The 15,305-nt window shown below is 41.5% G+C and overlaps 1 long non-coding RNA gene across 1 annotated transcript; it reads right to left on the reverse strand.

The window, feature by feature from the left end:
* Window positions 1-2,147: 2,147 nt before the first annotated feature.
* On the reverse strand, window positions 2,148-3,144 carry LOC123488396. The gene is made up of 3 exons (XR_006660048.1): window positions 3,127-3,144; window positions 2,491-2,607; window positions 2,148-2,185 (listed from the first exon to the last, which is right to left on the reverse strand). It is a non-coding gene; the product is annotated as an uncharacterized LOC123488396 (long non-coding RNA).
* Window positions 3,145-15,305: the final 12,161 nt, after the last annotated feature.

Consider the following 15,305-nt stretch of genomic DNA (forward strand, 5'->3'; position numbering starts at 1 on the left):
CTTTATCCACAGCACTCTTGTAGAAAGAAACTTCAAGCATGTTTCTGAACAGCGAGGAAAAGTTACTGGACTTTGTTTGCAGATTGTCCATTAGATTCTCATTGTTGTTGATGAATGAGAGGAACACATATACAGCAGCCAGAAACTCTTGAATGCTCAGATGCACGAAGCAGTACACCTTGTCCTGGCACAGCCCACATTCCTCTTTAAAGATCTGTGTGCACAATCCTGAGTACACTGAGGCTTCATTGACATCAATGCCAGCCTCTTTTCAGGTCTTCTTCATAGAAAATCAGATTGCCATTCACAAGCTGTTGAAAAGCCAGTTTTCCCAGTGACATAATGCTCTCTTCATTCCATTGTGGACCTGTCTCTTCTTTCCCAAGATACTTTTCATTCTTCTGTTTGGTATGAAACACCACAAGGTGTGAGTACATCTCAGTCAGAGTATTGGGCATTTCTTCTCTCTTATGTTTCAGCATGTGTTCAAGGACCATTGCAGAAATCCAACAGAAGACTGGAATGTAGCACATGATGTGGAGGCTCCTTGATGTCTTTATGTGTGAGATGATTCTGCTGGCCAGGTCCTCATCACTGAATCTCTTCCTGAAGTACTCCTCCTTCTGTGGGTCATTGAACCCTCGTACATCTGTCACCTGGTCAACACACCCTGAAGGGATCTGATTGGCTGCTGCAGGTCGGGTAGTTATCCAGAGGAGAGCAGAGGGAAGCAGATTTCCCTTGATGAGATTTGTCAGCAGAACATCCACTGAGGTTGACTCTGTGACGTCACAACAGATCTTGTTCTTCTGGAAGTCTAGGGACAGTCGGCACTCATCCAGACCATCAAAGATGAACAGAACTTTGTACTTGTCGTAGTTGGAGATTCTTGATTGTTTGGTTTCCCTTGAGAAGTGATTGAGAAGTTCAATCAAAGTGTATTTTTCCTTTTTCATCAAATTTAGCTCCCGAAAAGGGAATGAAAATATAAATTGGACATCCTGATTTGCTTTTCCTTCAGCCCAGTCCAGAATGAACTTCTGCACAGAGACTGTTTTTCCAATGCCAGCGACTCCCTTTGTCAGCACAGTTCTGATAAGTTTGTCTTGTCCAGTTAAGGGTTTGAAGATGTCGTTACATTTGATTGCAGTCTCTGGTCTTGCTTGTTTCCTGGTTGTTGTCTCAATCTGTCTCAGCTCATGTTCATTATTGACCTCTCCTGTTCCACCCTCTGTGATGTAGAGCTCTGTGTAGATCTTATTGAGAAGTGTTGGGTTTCCATGTTTAGCAATCCCCTCAAATACACATTGAAACTTCTTCTTTAGATTAGATTTGAGTTCACGTTGGCAAATCACAGCAAGATCATCTGAATGAAGAAATAACAGAGGATATTAATATTACGTCTGTTTTAATGCCTACAGTATTGTAGGACTGTTACCAAGTTATAAAGGACTGTATAAATGTGTAAATGTTTTCATAATGCATTACAGACTGGTGTGACTGATTATATTATTATTGGTATTCTCTCTCTCTCTCTCTCTCTCTCTCTCTCTCTCTCTCTCTCTCTCTCTCTCTCTCTCTCTCTCTCTCTCTCTCTCTCCTTTCTGCTACTTGATGAGGTCACTAGGTGTTGTGTTAAGGCTGCTACAATATCATTGAGTTACACAGCTACTTTAGCTGTACTTTAGCTACAGCTTTTAAATGTTCTAAAACAGCATTCAACATGAGGCAGACAGCTCTTACTTTTCTCCAGTGTGTCAGCAAGCTCCTTCTGGTTCATTTTCCTCAGGACGTGCAGTGTGATCTTCAGAGCCCCCTCTCTGGCACTGCTCTCCTGCTTCTCATCTTCAGCATCCACCACTTCCTTATCCTGCTTCTGACTCTCAAAGCCTTCTGGGAGTTCTGGACTAAGAATCCTCTTGAACATCTTCAGCCCGTTCTTCACAAATGTCATAATATTCTCTTCAAGCAACTGAAATAAATCAAGTAAATAAGTTAAGCAAGAGAAGAAATGCTTTCTCATTAACACATGAATGAATGATTGACAGATCAACTTTACTTGAGGTAAACAAAAACAAATGTACATAACAGGACCACATACACTGAATATGGAGGCCAGGTCTGTTTGATGACTCTGGAAGACTGACCACTGAGAATCTCTGACTCTGATCTCTCCTGTTGGTTTCTGGGGACAAAACATCAGATTACATATCCTCATCCAGGGAGTAACACACACACACACACACACACACACACACACACACACACACACACACACACACACACACACACACACACACACAAACACACACACACACACAGGGAGGGAATGTTGTGTTAGTTTAATATTGTTTTAGGACTATGAAAATGGAAAAAGGTATAGCCTATGGATTATTAAAAAAGTAAAAAGAAGTGGGAAAATGGGAGAGGAGAAATGACTAGAGACAGTGTTGTTTAACTCATTGACCATGACCCATGAGTTCTTCTTACCTTTGTTCAGTAGAAAAGTCTCCCTCTCTAAACTTTAGAGGTTGCATCATAGACTGGTCACTCTTCATGGACACACAGCTGGGTACAGGGGAGGCTGGTCTCTCCTGCTTGATTGGACTTCAACACAACAGAGACAAACATTACATCTCTCATCTACTCTGAGCTCAGATGGGGAATCATAAGAAGAGTTTCATTCCAAAACGCTATATATCCATTTTCAGAAATGTTGGTCAATTAGCTTTTATTGTTTAAAGAAATGATTAAACCACTACAAGGCTTTATAAAGGTGTCTAAAGTGGGTAATTTCCACTTTAAAATGTCAGACTTGATTTCCCTGATGAAAAATGTCTGAACCCCTTCAGAAAATATCCCTTAATTATAATCCACCGAAAAATGTACATTTGCTGTTGCCACAGGATTATTTTCCTGCTGTGAGAAACTGGGTCAAATTAAGATATGGCATCTGTAAATGCATTCATCTTAAGGTAGCTAAGTGCGACAACCACGTATCACAGTCAAACATACAGGATACGAACATTACATTCCAGCAAAACAATGGTTTTAAATCACATCTCAAATCTAATCTCCTATATAGCGTTTTGGAAAATAAATTCTTAAACAATATTTTCAGCTCACCTCTTAGTTTTGGTGTCATGTTCCCAAAGAGACTCATTTTAGAGGCAGGGCCCCCTCCTCGCTCTCCCCAGAGAGACTCATTTTAGACGCAGGGCCCCCCCTCCTCTCTCTCCCCGAGAGACTCCTTTTAGAGCACTGACCCCTAAACAGAGATGCAGCATGTTGGTTGCGGTTAACACAGTGTTCTCTTTTATTCATAATCTCTCAGAAATAAAACATTAAGTAACAGACACATCCAAACAGTGAGGTAATTTAATGCAATGACTTTTTCTAGCCCAATGACTACTCAAAACCCGCCACAAGGCCTGAAAACTAGGCCAAAACATAGCCCCTGATAGGCCTACATCTTATTTCAGACAGCCTCCTGTAGCCTGCGCAACATGTAGGCAAGATGTAAACTGAATGATTTAGCAGCTTGCTTAGTTCAAATTGACAGATTAATTTATTTAACATGAATAGCAAGACGATGTTGAGGTAGGAAGTGCTTCTGTTGCCCAGTAGCCTGCTGGAATAGGCTACTGAGGATGGGGTCGTAATTTCTATCAATGAATCTAATATTAATAACATGGATATGAACTGAATATGTCCATGCTTGTCAACAACAGCCAGGTTATTTCTTTACCTGTAGCCTAATCTGACTGACTGTTACCCTCTCTCTCTCTCTCTCTCTCTCTCTCTCTCCTCGCTCTCTCTCTCTCTCTCTCGCTCTCTCTCTCTCGCTCTCTCTCGCTCTTCTCTCTCTCGCTCTCTCTCGCTCTCTCTCACTCTCTCTCTCTCTCTCTCTCTCTCTCTCTCTCTCTCTCTCTCTCTCTCTCTCTCTCTCTCTCTCTCTCTCTCTCTCTCTCTCTCTCTCTCTCTCTCTCTCTCTCTCTCTCTCTCGCCTCTCTCTCTCGCTCTCTCTCTCTCTCTCGCTCTCTCTCCTCTCTCTCTCTCTCGCTCTCTCTCTCTCTCGCTCTCGCTCCGCTCTCCCGCTCTCTCGCCTTTCGTCTCTCTCGCCTCTCTCTTGCTCTCGCTCTCTCTCTCGCTCTCTCTCTCGCTCTCACCTGCTGTCTCAACCTCTGAATGCTCGACTATGAAAAGGCAACTGACATTTACTCCTGAGATGCTGACCTGTTGCACCCTCTATAACCACTGTGATTATTATTTGACCCTGCTGGTCGTCTATGAACATTTGAATATTTTGAAGAACAATCTGGCCTTAATGGCCATGTACTGTTATAATCTCCACCTGGCACAGCCAGAAGAGGACTGGCCACCCCTCAGAGCCTGGTTCCTCTCTAGGTTTCTTCCTAGGTTCCTGCCTTCCTAGGGAGTTTTTCCTAGCCACAGTGCTTCAACATCCGAACATGCGCTGTTTGGCACGAGTTGACCGTTAGAACCAATTACGTGTTTCTGCCAATGACCTTCAAATCAAATTCTAATTTTCACATTTGCTGAATACAACAGGTGTACACTTTACCGTGAAATGCTTACTAACGAGCCCTTTCCCAACAATGCAGTTAAAAAGTAAGATGAAATTAGCTAAATAAAAAAAGGAAACAGTAACACAATGAAATAATAATAATGAGGCTATAAGGAGTACCAGTACTGAGTCAATGTGCAGGGTACCAGGTAGTTGAGGTAATAACTAGACTATATACAAGGAGTACCAGTACTGAGTCAATGTGCAGGGGTACCAGGTAGTTGAGATAATAACTAGACTATATACAAGGAGTACCAGTACTGAGTCAATGTGCAGGGTACCAGGTAGTTGAGGTAATAACTAGACTATATACAAGGAGTACCAGTACTGAGTCAATGTGCAGGGGTACCAGGTAGTTGAGATAATAACTAGACTATATACAAGGAGTACCAGTACTGAGTCAATGTGCAGGGGTACCAGGTAGTTGAGGTAATAACTAGACTATATACAAGGAGTACCAGTACTGAGTCAATGTGCAGGGGTACCAGGTAGTTGAGGTAATAACTAGATTATATACAAGGAGTACCAGTACTGAGTCAATGTGCAGTGGTACCAGGTAGTTGAGGTAATATGTACATGTAGGTAGGGGTAAAAGTGACTAGGCAATCAGGATAGAGATTACATCTCCTCATCCAGGGAGTGACACACACACACACACACACACACACACACACACACACACACACACACACACACACACACACACACACAGGGAGGGAATGTTGTGTTTGTTTAATATTGTTTCAGGACTATGAAAATTGAAAAAAGTGTTAGCCTATGGATTATGAAAACAACAAAAATAAATGGTAAAATGGGAGAGAAGAAATGACTAGAGACAGTGTTGTTTAACTCACTGACCATGACCCATGAGTTCTTCTTACCTAAATTTTAGAGGTGGAGCCATAGACCAGTCACTCTTCATGGACACACAGCTGGGGACAGGGGAGGCTGGTCTCTCCTGCTTGATTGGGCTTCAACACAACAGAGACAAACATTACGTCTCTCATCTACTCTGAACTCAGATGGGGAATCAAGAGTTTCATTCCAAAATGCTATATATCCCTTTTCAGAAATGTTGGTCAATTAGCTTTTATTGTTTAAAGAAATTATTAAACCACTACAAGGCTTTATAAAGGCGTCTAAAGTGTAATTTCCACTTACAAATGTCAGACTTGATTTGCCCTGATGAAAAATGTATGAACCCCTACAGAAAATATCCCTTAATTATAATCCACATAAAAATGCACATTTGCTATTGCTGCAGGATTATTTTCCTGCTGTGAGAAACAGGGTCAAATTAAGATATGGCATCTGTAAATGCATTCATCTTAAGGTAGCTAGGTGAGACGACCACGTATCACAGTCAAATATACAGGATACGAACATTCCATTCCAGCCAAACAATGGTTTTAAATCACATCTAAAATCTACAATAGTTATATTGAAGGTACCCATTAGTAATCATTTCTGATGAAAAAACACAAATGTGATTTTCTTTTCTCCTATATAGCGTTTTGGAATATAAATTCTTAAACAATATTGTCATCTCACCTCTTAGCTTTGGTGTCATGTTCCCCAAAGAGACTCATTTTAGAGGCAGGGCCCCCCTCCTCTCTCTCCCCAGAGAGACTCATTTTAGAGGCAGGGCCCCCCTCCTCTCTCCCCCAGAGAGACTCATTTTAGAGGCAGGGCTCCCCTCCTCTCTCTCCCCAGAGAGACTCATTTTAGACCACTGACCCCTAAACAGAGATGCAGCATGTTGGTTGTGGTTAACACAGTGACAACTCATTATTGAATGTCAATTGTTCTCTTTTATTCATGATCTCTTAGAAATAAAACATTGACTAACAGACACATCCAAACAGTCAGGTTATTTAATATAATTACTTTTTCTAGCCCAATGACTACTCAAAACCCGTCCACAAGGCCTGAAAACTAGGCCAAAACATAGCCCCTGATAGGCCTACATCTTATTTCAGACAGCCTCCAGTAGCCTGGGCAAGATGTAGGCAAGATGTAAACTGAATGATTTAGCAGCTTGCTTAGTTCAAATTGACAGATTCATTTATTTAACATGAATAGCAAGACGATGTTGAGGTAGGAAGTGCTTCTGTTGCCCAGTAGCCTGCTGGAATAGGCTACTAGACAGGCATAACAATTAATAGGCTACTTGATGGCCAACAGATCTATCATTCTCCACATTTAATGTCTGTTTCATTGTGTAGTTTTTCTCATAACAGAAGCATATGATGAAGTTCCATAACTTCCATTTCAAATTTCCACTCGAGACCCAAGAACAAAACCCAAGAACTGAGCATTGTAAAAACCTTCGTATGATATGGTTTTCCATAAGCAAAGTCGACATTAGAATGCAGTTTAAACCACCTCCGACAGAATGTATCTAACGTGCTCTAGAGCGCCTAAAGTAGTTTTCCTGTGATTTGTCACCTTATTTCTTGATGTGCATCAGTTCTACAGCGTTAATATGTTTCATGGAATAAGGGTTGTAAAATAGGTGTCTCCATAATGACAATGATAATGGCCTACCTTATAACACTAAGGCCTATTGATTATAATAATATGCCATTTGGCAGACGTTTTTATCCAAAGCGACTTACAGTCATACATTTCGAGTAGCAGTTCTACTAACTAGTAATATCTCATTCCAGGTATTCATTCTCTTACTCTGTCCATTAGAATAGATTATTGTTCAGAAATACTTACGTTATTTTTCAGTTCTCTCCATATAGTGTTTTCTGCTCTGTCATCTCCGAATGGATCCTGTAGAAAATAACACATTTACTTTCTGTTTAATCTCAGCCGCCTCCCCACCCTGATAATCAAGTGTTTATTGGTATCTTCCACTAGAGGGCAGTAAACCCCTGCTGTACCAGCCACCACGTTGACATGCACACCAATATCCCGTTATTATTCAGGATACTTCAGTATTCTGTTTTTGAGTTGATGCATGTTCACATCTTATCCCTGTTACAGATGTTTCTGAGGTCTGCTCAGGCTCAGTTTCACATATCATATGTGATTATGTTTTCATCTGATTGTCAAACAAATCCCTTCAAAAAGTAGGCCACCTGTTCAGTTTGATCCACGGTAATAATGTATTTAGCTGATTCTCTGTACAGGACCGTATAGCCTACTGGCTACTTTCACCCCTAATTTAGATACGTTTCTGGCTATTAGCCACATTTGGTCGGCCATTTGTTTGTCAACTATAGTTTGATACATGCAGCTTCTCTTCTGTTATAACGTGTTGCCCCAGAAGACTAAATAAAGTAGTGTTCAGCAGAATAATGTCGTACATTGACAGAATGAATGCATTAGTAATCTTGTTAAAACTGCTAAAGTTCAGCGTTTCGTTTAGGGACCGGGAAAACGCAATAACTCCAAAACAGTGGAAAGATTGGTACTATGCAAAATGTCCAAATGTCATCGGTTTGAACGGTTTAATAACGTTGATAAGGTTGAAAATACTGTTTGCATAATAGTGTCAAAGATAACACCTTACAGTCTCATTCACATTATCTCAAGAGATACTGAAATGAATAACATTTATCCACCCCTGTTCCCGAGACAAAATTAACATTTGCTGTATCATTTAAATGCAAGAAATCCATAATTCTGCAGGAGGTAATATTATATTAGGTTACAGGCCTACAGTCAGTGTCCAGATTTCAGTTACTATTCCATTTAACCCATTTAAAAATGCATAAAATTCCCTTTCAGGATCCATATTTTGGTATTTTTAAGGTAAATGATGAAGACCGCTGTCTATTGAAACGTTGGTCATCAGGTTATTAAATTATTTCATCTGAGCTCATAGAGTGTGAGACTCTCCTTTTCTTTTACAAGTGTTCTACTCTGTTAGCCAGCACCTCTCCTAAACAGGTGTTCTACTCTGTTAGCCAGCACCTCTCCTAAACAGGTGTTCTACTCTGCTAGCCAGCACCTCTCCTAAACAGGTGTTCTACTCTGTTAGCCAGCACCTCTCCTAAACAGGTGTTCTACTCTGTTAGCCAGCACCTCTCCTAAACAGGTGTTCTACTCTGCTAGCCAGCACCTCTCCTAAACAGGTGTTCTACTCTGTTCCCCAGCACCTCTCCTAAACAGGTGTTCTACTCTGTTAGCCAGCACCTCACCTAAACAGGTGTTCTACTCTGTTACCCAGCACCTCTCCTAAACAGGTGTTCTACTCTGTTACCCAGCACCTCTCCTAAACAGGTGTTCTACTCTGTTAGCCAGCACCTCTCCTAAACAGGTGTTCTACTCTGTTACCCAGCACCTCTCCTAAACAGGTGTTCTACTCTGTTAGCCAGCACCTCTCCTAAACAGGTGTTCTACTCTGTTACCCAGCACCTCTCCTAAACAGGTGTTCTACTCTGTTAGCCAGCACCTCTCCTAAACAGGTGTTCTACTCTGTTACCCAGCACCTCTCCTAAACAGGTGTTCTACTCTGCTAGCCAGCACCTCTCCTAAACAGGTGTTCTACTCTGTTAGCCAGCACCTCTCCTAAACAGGTGTTCTACTCTGCTAGCCAGCACCTCTCCTAAACAGGTGTTCTACTCTGTTACCCAGCACCTCTCCTAAACAGGTGTTCTACTCTGCTACCCAGCACCTCTCCTAAACAGGTTATACTCTGTTAGCCAGCACCTCTCCTAAACAGGTGTTCTACTCTGCTACCCAGCACCTCTCCTAAACAGGTGTTCTACTCTGCTACCCAGCACCTCTCCTAAACAGGTGTTCTACTCTGTTACCCAGCACCTCTCCTAAACAGGTGTTCTACTCTGTTACCCAGCACCTCTCCTAAACAGGTTATACTCTGTTAGCCAGCACCTCTCCTAAACAGGTGTGCATTTCTTTTGCCTCCAGTTTAAGGTCAAGGACACCTGACTTTATATTTAAAGCCTTTTGGAATCTACATTTTACACTAAATAAGAAGTGATATTTCCTGGGGCCAGAAAAGGCTCTGCATGGTAGGAATGGCCCAGCAGCACTCCAACACTAGTTTGGTGAATTCCTAATGTTCCCTTTATTCTAGATTATTAACCTGAAATATTCACTTTACTTTCAAACTGCGTTGCAGTTTAGAGATTAAACTATGAGCTGCTCTGTCATCTCATAATGGCCCCTGTACAGATACTTTGTTATTTTCAGTTTCAACTGCAGTCATGGCCTCACCCATTTATATACCAATAGTAACCAGAGGGTGGCGCTAACAGTCAGTTGCATGTGATTGCAATAACTCCTGACATTGTGCCAAATCTTGCTTTATTTTTTTTTATAGTCCTTCTTCTAGACATCTCTTACATTATTTTAGCTAAACTTATAATTTACTCGAAACCAGGTTTAGTTGTGTTTTTTTCTCTCCAAAAAACGATTTACTGTAGGCCTATAATAATTGTTAACAGTCCTCAAATAAACTGTCTTCAAATATTTGATGATTAGTTGAATCAGGTGTGTAAGTCCTGGGCAAGAACAAAAGGATTGAGAAACCCTGAGATAAACATCAAACCATATCATTGAAAAGCTCCTGCACCATCTTCACCAGACGTTTTGCTGATAACAAAACCCAAGAATGAAACCCAAGACCTGAGAATGGGTAAAAACCTTCCCATGATATGGTTTTCCATAAGCAAAGTCGACATTAGAATGCAGTTTAAACCACCTCCGACAGAATGTATCTAACGTGCTCTAGAGCGCCTAAAGTAGTTTTCCTGTGAGTTGTCGCCTTATTTCTTGATGTGCATCAGTTCTACTGTGTTAATATGTTTTATGGAATAAGGGTTGTAAAATAGGTGTCTCCATAATGACAATGATAATAGTCTACCTGATAACACATAGACCTACTGATTAGTTTCCACATTGAAAACTGCTGTCTGTCAGCAACTAAGCTCAAGTAGCTGTTCTACTAACTAGTAATATCTCATTCCAGGTATTCATTCTCTTACTCTGTCCTTTAGAATAGATTATTGTTCAGAAATACTTACTTTATTTTTCAGTTCTCTCCATATAGTGTTTTCTGCTCTGTCATCTCCAAATGGATCCTGTACTTTCAGTTTCAGCTCAGTCGCCTCCCCACCTTGATAATCAAGTGTTTTATTGGTATCTTCCACTACATGGCAGTTAACCCCTGCTTTAACAGCGACCACTTTTACATGCACACCAATATCCCGTTATTATTCGGGGATACTTCAGTATTCTGTTTTTGAGTTGATGCATGTACACATCTTATCCCTGTTGCAGATGTTTCTGAGGTCTGCTCAGGCTCAGTTTCACATATCATATGTGATTATGTTTTCATCTGATTGTCAAACAAATCCCTTCAAAAAGTAGGCCACCTGTGCAGCTTGATCCAGTCAGCCAGATCCTGTGCAAAATGTCCAAATGTCATCGGTTTGAACGGTTTAATAAGGTTGATAAGGTTGAAAATACTGTTGGCATAATAGTGTCAAAATAACACCTTACAGTCTCATTCACATTATCTCAAGAGATACTGAAATGAATAACATTTATCCACCCCTGTTCCCGAGACAAAATTAACATTTGCTGTATCATTTAAATGCAAGAAATCCATAATTCTGCAGGAGGTAATATTATATTAGGTTACAGGCCTACAGTCAGTGTCCAGATTTCAGTTACTATTCCATTTAACCCATTTAAAAATACATAAAATTCCCTTTCAGGATCCATATTTTGGTATTTTTAAGGTAAATGATGAAGACCGCTGTCTATTGAAACGTTGGTCATCAGGTTATTAAATTATTTCATCTGAGCTCATAGAGTGTGAGACTCTCCTTTTCTTTACAAGTGTTCTACTCTGTTAGCCAGCACCTCTCCTAAACAGGTGTTCTACTCTGTTAGCCAGCACCTCTCCTAAACAGGTGTTCTACTCTGCTAGCCAGCACCTCTCCTAAACAGGTGTTCTACTCTGTTAGCCAGCACCTCTCCTAAACAGGTGTTCTACTCTGTTAGCCAGCACCTCTCCTAAACAGGTGTTCTACTCTGCTAGCCAGGACCTCTCCTAAACAGGTGTTCTACTCTGTTCCCCAGCACCTCTCCTAAACAGGTGTTCTACTCTGTTAGCCAGCACCTCTCCTAAACAGGTGTTCTACTCTGTTACCCAGCACCTCTCCTAAACAGGTGTTCTACTCTGTTACCCAGCACCTCTCCTAAACAGGTGTTCTACTCTGTTAGCCAGCACCTCTCCTAAACAGGTGTTCTACTCTGTTACCCAGCACCTCTCCTAAACAGGTGTTCTACTCTGCTAGCCAGCACCTCTCCTAAACAGGTGTTCTACTCTGTTACCCAGCACCTCTCCTAAATAGGTGTTCTACTCTGTTAGCCAGCACCTCTCCTAAACAGGTGTTCTACTCTGTTAGCCAGCACCTCTCCTAAACAGGTGTTCTACTCTGTTAGCCAGCACCTCTCCTAAACAGGTGTTCTACTCTGCTAGCCAGCACCTCTCCTAAACAGGTGTTCTACTCTGTTACCCAGCACCTCTCCTAAACAGGTGTTCTACTCTGCTACCCAGCACATCTCCTAAACAGGTGTTCTACTCTGTTAGCCAGCACCTCTCCTAAACAGGTGTTCTACTCTGTTAGCCAGCACCTCTCCTAACCAGGTGTTCTACTCTGCTACCCAGCACCTCTCCTAAACAGGTGTTCTACTCTGTTACCCAGCACCTCTCCTAAACAGGTGTTCTACTCTGCTACCCAGCACCTCTCCTAAACAGGTTATACTCTGTTAGCCAGCACCTCTCCTAACCAGGTGTTCTACTCTGCTACCCAGCACCTCTCCTAAACAGGTGTTCTACTCTGCTACCCAGCACCTCTCCTAAACAGGTGTTCTACTCTGTTACCCAGCACCTCTCCTAACCAGGTGTTCTACTCTGCTACCCAGCACCTCTCCTAACCAGGTGTTCTACTCTGCTACCCAGCACCTCTCCTAAACAGGTGTTCTACTCTGTTACCCAGCACCTCTCCTAAACAGGTGTTCTACTCTGTTAGCCAGCACTTCTCCTAAACAGGTGTTCTACTCTGCTAGCCAGCACCTCTCCTAAACAGGTGTTCTACTTTGTTAGCCAGCACCTCTCCTAAACAGGTGTTCTACTCTGCTAGCCAGCACCTCTCCTAAACAGGTGTTCTACTCTGCTAGCCAGCACCTCTCCTAAACAGGTGTTCTACTCTGTTACCCAGCACCTCTCCTAAACAGGGTTCTACTCTGCTAGCCAGCACATCTCCTAAACAGGTTATACTCTGTTAGCCAGCACCTCTCCTAACCAGGTGTTCTACTCTGCTACCCAGCACCTCTCCTAAACAGGTGTTCTACTCTGTTACCCAGCACCTCTCCTAAACAGGTGTTCTACTCTGCTACCCAGCACCTCTCCTAAACAGGTTATACTCTGTTAGCCAGCACCTCTCCTAACCAGGTGTTCTACTCTGCTACCCAGCACCTCTCCTAAACAGGTGTTCTACTCTGTTAGCCAGCACCTCTCCTAACCAGGTGTTCTACTCTGCTACCCAGCACCTCTCCTAAACAGGTGTTCTACTCTGTTAGCCAGCACCTCTCCTAAACAGGTGTTATACTCTGCTACCCAGCACCTCTCCTAAACAGGTGTTCTACTCTGCTACCCAACACCTCTCCTAAACAGGTTATACTCTGTTAGCCAGCACCTCTCCTAAACAGGCGTTCTACTCTGTTACCCAGCACCTCTCCTAAACAGGTGTTCTCCTCTGTTAGCCAGCACCTCTCCTAAACAGGTGTTCTACTCTGTTACCCAGCACCTCTCCTAAACAGGTGTTCTACTCTGTTACCCAGCACCTCTCCTAAACAGGTGTTCTACTCTGTTACCCAGCACCTCTCCTAAACAGGTGTGCGTTTATTTTGCCTCCAGTTTAAGGTAAAGGACACCTGACTTTATATTTAAAGCCTTTTGGAATCCACATTTTACACTAAATAAGAAGTGATATTTCCTGGGGCCAGAAAAGGCTCTGCATGGTAGGAATGGCCCAGCAGCACTCCAACACTAGTTTGGTGAATTCCTAATGTTCCCTTTATTCTAGATTATTAACCTGAAATACTCACTTTACTTTCAAACTGCGTTGCAGTTTAGAGATTAAACTATGAGCTGCTCTGTCATCTCATAATGGCCCCTGTACAGATACTTTGTTATTTTCAGTTTCAACTGCAGTCATGGCCTCACCCATTTATATACCAATAGTAACCAGAGGGTGGCGCTAACAGTCAGTTGCATGTGATTGCAATAACTCCTGACATTGTGCCAAATCTTGCTTTATTTTTTTTTATATTCCTTCTTCAAGACATCTCTTACATTATTTTAGCTAAACTTATAATTTACTCGAAAACCAGGTTTAGTTGTGTTTTTTTTCTCCAAAAAACGATTTACTGTAGGCCTATAATAATTGTTAACAGTCCTCAAATAAACTGTCTTCAAATATTTGATGATTAGTTGAATCAGGTGTGTAAGTCCTGGGCAAGAACAAAAGGATTGAGAAACCCTGAGATAAACATCAAACCATATCATTGAAAAGCTCCTGCACCATCTTCACCAGACGTTTTGCTGATAACAAAACCCAAGAATGAAACCCAAGACCTGAGAATGTGTAAAAACCTTCCCATGATATGGTTTTCCATAAGCAAAGTCGACATTAGAATGCAGTTTAAACCACCTACGACAGAATGTATCTAACGTGCTCTAGAGCGCCTAAAGTAGTTTTCCTGTGATTTGTCGCCTTATTTCTTGATGTGCATCAGTTCTACAGAGTTAATATGTTTTATGGAATAAGGGTTGTAAAATAGGTGTCTCCATAATGACAATGATAATAGTCTACCTGATAACACATAGACCTACTGATTAGTTTCCACATTGAAAACTGCTGTCTGTCAGCAACTAAGCACAAGTAGCAGTTCTACTAACTAGTAATATCTCATTCCAGGTATTCATTCTCTTACTCTGTCCATTAGAATAGATTATTGTTCAGAAATACTTACTTTATTTTTCAGTTCTCTCCATATAGTGTTTTCTGCTCTGTCATCTCCAAATGGATCCTGTACTTTCAGTTTCAGCTCAGTCGCCTCCCACCCTGATAATCAAGTGTTTTATTGGTATCTTCCACTACATGGCAGTTAACCCCTGCTTTAACAGCGACCACTTTTACATGCACACCAATATCCCGTTATTATTCGGGGATACTTCAGTATTCTGTTTTGAGTTGATGCATGTACACATCTTATCCCTGTTACAGATGTTTCTGAGGTCTGCTCAGGCTCAGTTTCACATATCATATGTGATTATGTTTTCATCTGATTGTCAAACAAATCCCTTCAAAAAGTAGGCCACCTGTGCAGCTTGATCCAGTCAGCCAGATCCTGTGCAAAATGTCCAAATGTCATCGGTTTGAACGGTTTAATAAGGTTGATAAGGTTGAAAATACTGTTGGCATAATAGTGTCAAAAATAACACCTTACAGTCTCATTCACATTATCTCAAGAGATACTGAAATGAATAACATTTATCCACCCCTGTTCCCGAGACAAAATTAACATTTGATGTATCATTTAAATGCAAGAAATCCATAATTCTGCAGGAGGTAATATTATATTAGGTTACAGGCCTACAGTCAGTGTCCAGATTTCAGTTACTATTCCATTTAACCCATTTAAAAATGCATAAAATTCCCTT

The sequence above is a fragment of the Coregonus clupeaformis genome, unplaced genomic scaffold (genome assembly GCF_020615455.1).
Source record: "Coregonus clupeaformis isolate EN_2021a unplaced genomic scaffold, ASM2061545v1 scaf2265, whole genome shotgun sequence".
NCBI classification, from domain to species: Eukaryota; Metazoa; Chordata; class Actinopteri; order Salmoniformes; family Salmonidae; genus Coregonus; species Coregonus clupeaformis.